Below are 6,384 nucleotides of genomic sequence, written 5' to 3'. Positions count from 1 at the left end.
TGACATTTTTGTTTATTTGATGCTCAAATATTTGATGGGGTATCTTGCATGCTCCTATATTGGAAGTGTTCTTGATTCCCAGCTTTCATGGTCAGCTCAATTGTGCGATGCCTTATTAAGGAATTCATACGATCGCCTCAGCTGCCCAATTTTTGCATTCGAGCCGCCTTTTAGGTTTTCAACTCGAATCCTCCTTTGATTTCAAGACGTCATTCGTAATTTATTTCTTGAACCCCCTTTTGTTATTTTCTCTCTATCATACATAAATTATACTATTTTTGCAAATAAAGATTAATCCTGATGGGCGGGATGAAATCTGAAGATAGTCTCTTCTGTTCAGAACTTCATGTATGATTAGAAGGGACTTTTAAGGCACGTAATATAGGTTATTGTTCATGGTTATGAAAGAAAGGATAAATAGGCTCAAACAAGTGTTTCAGGGTATTGAACCAAAGATCAATTCATTCTGATGTCTTCAATCATATCTTGCTCAATTTGAATCTACTCGTATGTGTCTCTCTCTTGATGCTCTATGATCTTCGAGTGAAGTGATTCAGTGATTCGGAAATAATTATACTTGATCAATCTCATTTGATGCTCTATGATCTTCGAGTGAAGTGATTCAGTGATTCGAAAATGATTGTGCTTGATCAATCTCATAGTTTGAATCTCGATGCATCGTTGAATCGAGAGAATCTTTGCATATGCATCTTGTCTTCTTTTTTCTTCAATTTTCCTTTGTTTTTTCTCTTTTTATTTTCTCTTTGCTTTTTTCTCTTTTTTTTTTCTCTTTTTGTTCTAATTGAATCTTCGCACTTGGATTTGGTTCACCTTTCGGTATCTCATCTGAATCAATGTCTTCACTCTTGCGAGCAGATTTTTCTTCACCTTGCCCCCCAGTGGAGGGTGATCCTTGGTTAGAGTTGAATCAGAAGAAAAAAATATTGTATGCTCAAAAGGGGATGCAAGGGATATATTTTATCTTGTTGTGAAGGGGTAAAGAAAGAAAGTCGTTCATCATTTCATACATGAAAGCTTTCACAGAAGAGGTATCCCCAGGGGGATAGATTTTCAGGATTATTTTTATTCACATGAAACATGTAATTAATGTATGGTAGAATTATTTCGAGTGGATTCTTCTTTCTGCTTCTTGCCCCCAACATGTCTCAATATTCAGGCTCCTGCGAGATGCCCCAAGTTGTGTCTTAGAAGAATGCTCATTCAAATGAACAACTCAATGCCTTGGGTTTTAATGGTATAAAAATGTTAATTTTGAGTCTAAAAAGGCAATGGTGTGACTTTATTGACTCAAAGAAAGGTATGGGTGTATCAAAAAGATAAAGAATATTCGAAGAACTAAAGATTAAAATTTGGTCAATTGCTCCACCTTAGAAAGTAGCATAAATTCAATCGTTTAAAAAGATTAAAAAAACATAAAAGATCAAAGACGTGTTCAATAAAACAATCCTCTAAGTGCAAATGGCATATGCAATGCCCCCTCTTCGGCTGTCAATGCCCTTGAAGCCGTCAGGTTTTGGATCTTGCGCTTCAATGCCTTACAGTTCTTAAGGAATGTTTGGGGGTTCCTATGTGGTAACCGCAAACAGCTTCAACATCGTAGCCCTTACGAGATGGAGACTTTTTAATCATATCATCCTGGCATGCTTAGTCCTACAATTAACTGATCAGCTCCCACTATACTGATTTTAGTTTTTTCTTTAATTGTTAAATCTTGCTTCCATGTGGTGTTATGTTTAAGACCACTTCATCGAATCCTCCATGAAGAAATTTAATGTTTGAAATGTTTAAAAATGAAATGTAGATGCAAAATGAAAAATACATGAAATGTTTGAGGCATTGATCCAAAAACATGTCTGTTATTATAAATAATCTTTATTGGGACAAAAGTGTTTTATCTTTTAAGAGACAATAAACATATTTAAAGGTACATCCAGACTAAATCCTCTAGACCCAGACAGGTTGACTAGTCATTTATCTTCGTCTTTCGTCGGTTGAATAACCCGTTGAACCGCTCCACCTCTTTATGAAACATGAAATATTGAGTTGTTTTTTGTACTGGGTTCCCAAAAGTATCGATGACTGCATCTTTGGCTTTCATCCTTTGCTGACTCAGAAACTCCATTGAAAATCCTCCATCAAAGGGATTATCCGAAGTTCATTTGCTTGTTTCTGAATTTGTCGACAATGACTTGCCATCTTGTTCTTGTTGTCTTTGAATGGATTCTCGAGGTTAATAATATTTTTCTTGTCTTGCCCCTACCACCTTTGTCAATACATTTTTGAAAAGTCAACTTTTGATGTATTTGATTGTGGGCACCACGTCTTCTTGATCGAATGTGACACATAGTTGCCTTGCAGATTGTCCTCCTTTTCTTTCTGATCTTTTTTTACCATAGTCGGACCCATGCGTTCTTATCTCTTGTATTACAACCCCTTTGTCCATTAATACAAATTATTTCTGGTTAACGAACATGCTTTTTGGTGGATCAACACCTCTTTTGAATGATACAAATGATTGAAATAAAAATAAAAGAGAGAAAAAATGGAAAGAGTTAGGTAAAGATAATAATCAAAACAATCACGAAAATAAAAGTCTACCCCACATGCTTATTATTCCTACCGTACATGATCTCTATCCCGCAAGTTGATTTCGAACAAGTCCTAACCGCATAATTTCTAGTTCACATGCTTTGAACAGAAAGTAAAGCATAAAACAAAACAGCCTAGGGTTTGGAATGAGGTTTTGGGGTGGGTCTAATTCTCCATAGCCTCTCGGTTTAGGTTTTAAAAAACGGTACCCGAGTTCTCGTTGCCGTGCCCCCTTGGGCTTACCAGACCCTTAGTCCTAAGCCATTACAAGCTCGTGTGGACTAAGTTAAACTCGAGAGGAAACATTCCCTTATGCCCATACGGAGAATAATTCACACGACGGCATAAGGTATATGAATCCGAAGGTTACTTGCTAAGCCCATACAGTGAATAAATTCACACGAAGACGTTGCTTTCACCCCCACTTAAAACGGGTTCGAAGCTCGGGTTTAGAGCCTTAAGTGAAAAACAAGCTTTCAAGGGCTGAAATCATTAGAAAATGGTTAGTACAACTATTTACTCAAAATATAATCAAAAGTAAGCAATAAGGATCGGAATGTTACCTTACAATTTAAACTTACCTTTTTCGTTAAAAAAACAACTGGAAATTACCTTAGCCTGACTCACTTACTTGTCCCCAACAGAGTCGCCAAGTTGTCATAATCGTCTTTCGGTTGGGCCCCGAATTGGGCTTTAACTTAAAATAATTGGGTTGGGAGTCGCCACCGACCACTTTAAAACGAATTTAGGTGGGTCGAACACCATCTTACATGATCTGCGTTTTTTACCATAAATGTGTCGGGTTCGGGAGTCGGTTACGTTCAAGGAAGGATTAGCACCCTTGAACCGCCCTTTCGGTACCAATTAATTTTTCGGTTGTCTTAAATTAATAAAATTGTAATTTAAAATTAAAAGGTAAAAATACGATCACAATTACTTACCTTAGATAGTTTTAAAGGTATGGCCTTGAGAAAATCAAAAAACCATGTTAGATAAAAAGGTAAGAAATAAATAAATAAATTAAATGAAAATGAAAAAAAACAAATTAAATAAAGATAAGATAATAAGCAAAGATAAATAGTAAGTAAATAAATAAAAAATAAAGAAAAAGAAGAAAAATATATAAATAAAACAAATAAATAAAATAATAATAAAAAAGTAAAAAATAATATATATATATATAATAAATAAATAAATAAATAAATAGTATATATATATATATATATATATTAATAAAACTGATAATAAAAAAATAATATATATATATAATATTAAAAAAATAAAAATATATACTAAAGTAAAAAGAAAATGCATAAAATGTAAAAATATTACATGAAAAAATAACAAAACAATTAAATAAAATGAGTAACAAGGAAAATTTGCGTATGAATAAAGTTAAATAAATAAAATAATAATAATTAAAACGTAAATGTAAGAGACCGAATCAAAAGTAAAAAAGATGATACCTTTTATTTCCTTTTCGAATCATTTACAATATCTTTGTCTTTGTATTTTTTGTGCTTTCCTCTGTATTTTGTATGTAAATCGTGTGTTACAAATGGGGAGGATTACATGTATTTATAGTGAAAAAAAACTAACTATTTTTAGAATCCTATTAACAATAGAATCCTAATGCAACTAGACTCTTTGTTCAGTTGTTGCACGTTTGTTGGCGTGGTTGTTGCTTTAAAAGATATGGTGGTGGAAGAGTCCTCCTAGAGAAAAACTCTTGCTAGTTCTATCTTTTAAGAAAATGGGTGTCTACAATAATGTCTGAATAGTTTCTGTCACAGAACCTATGACACAAATCTGCCTTGAATTCATGCCACATTACCCTATATTTTTGCATAATGTATCCATCAAACCAAGTCTCGCCCCTTCCAACTAAATACATGGCAGCTATCTCCATTTATAGTTCTTCTGGTACTCCAAACAGATTGAATTATTTCTGGTACTTCCTAATCCATCCTCTAGGATTGTTACTATCGAACATTTGTAGCTCCACTTTAGGTCTGGTTAAAACAGAACTTGTTCTTCCTAAAGAGCTTTAGATGAATTCCTATTGTCAACATTTTCTTCACCTCCAATTTTTATCTCACTAGAACTACCCACATTATTATCTACTTGCAACTTCGGGGTCAAATGTGTATAACCTTGGAATACCACAGGTTTAGAGGCTAATATTACTGGTTCATTAGGTTGGTAAGAATACATTTCCTTCTCTCCTATTATTGTCACCTGTATTGGTTTCTTACCTATGGATTTAGAGATATTAGGTTCATTTACCTGGTTATCTTTCTTCTTTTCACGATCAACACTTGTTTTTTCTTCGGAAGTTTCGTCCCCTTCCTTACTCTTTATGATTTTTAATATGCTAGTCAAGTATCCCTTCTACTCTGCAAACTCAGATTCCAAGTTATCCAACTGTTTCTCTTTTTGTTCCCACCATTTTGGCACTTGCAAATCATCCTTAAGATCTGCCATTTGAATTTGTAGCTCCTTAACGCTTTGTTGAATGGTAGCCAACGTTGTCTCTTCTGCCATCGTTTGATTTTTCTTATGCTTTCCCAGTTTTTCTCTTGGCCAGGAATCAGACTCTAATTACCAATTTGTTGTGTTTAGGGTTGAATGTATGTAGAAAATTGAGAGATTTCATAAAAGAAATACATAAAGATACAAAAACGTTCAATTCATTCTCAAAAATCAATCCTTAATGATTAGGTACAACTTATATATTCCCATGTACCCTCACAACTGTATCAAGGACAACAAATCTAACAAATTAACCGTTCTCTTGCTGACTCACAGAATCTTCCCAGGTGGACTAATCAGCTTGGGCCAAATTATCTCCCCAGGCCCATGGTATCTATATTGCTGATGATATTTTTAGGTTAATTCAGCTTGGGTCCAATGGAATATTTCCTCTCCCATTGCTCCGGCCCGTTTACACTCTCCAACCCATCACTCCTCAGCCCGTATAACATCAGGTTCTTTCTCAATCCTTAAATTTCCTCCAATCCCTAATTGTTTCGGATTCTCCCCCAATTCCTTTTGCTCTATTCCCGATTCCATTTTCTGATTTTTCCCCAATTCATTTTATTCTAACCCCAACTCTTCTTCCACCGTGACATAACCCAACACCCCTATTTTCATTTTATCACTTCTTCCAACTTCATTGATGTCGTATACCTATGCTCCTTCCTATTCACCTCATTCTCCTTTGAAAAAGGCCATATAAATTCAACACCGAAGACAATGATATTGTGTCAAAAAAGCATTAACCCTATTATAAAACTATGTCGTGTTTGAACTTCTTGCCTCTCTTAATCGTTATCTATGTAATCTTTTGCATATTTAAATGGGTTCTAAGCTAGTGCAGGGATGCTGCAATTTAGCTATCGCTATCAAGACAATCGAACCCCTCGACTTTCACCACTGGTTTGTTACCAAAGAAAAGAACACGACTTCCTTTCCTTGAACTGGATGATGGACAGACAAGGACAGGTCCAAAGGAGGAGGGATCAAAAATAGCGATGAAAGTGGGGTGATGATGATATCAAGCCCAAAATGAGTATCTTGTGTTGATGAACTAGCTACTTTGTTCGACGACGACCCACAAAAAAATAGGGGCGATGACGCTATTTGTTTATGACCTTTTTTCACTCCATAACCATCTTGTTATATTCTAAAACCAATAGCCATATGGATTTTATAAGAACTATTGTACTAAGGATTTTATATGCCAGTAAACATATTTCTAACATTGAGATGCCG

The sequence above is a fragment of the Hibiscus syriacus genome, unplaced genomic scaffold (genome assembly GCF_006381635.1).
Source record: "Hibiscus syriacus cultivar Baekdansim isolate YM2019G1 unplaced genomic scaffold, ASM638163v2 tig00005411_pilon, whole genome shotgun sequence".
NCBI classification, from domain to species: Eukaryota; Viridiplantae; Streptophyta; class Magnoliopsida; order Malvales; family Malvaceae; genus Hibiscus; species Hibiscus syriacus.
The sequence above is the reverse complement of the archived record's forward strand: the minus strand, read 5'-3'. Positions refer to the sequence as shown.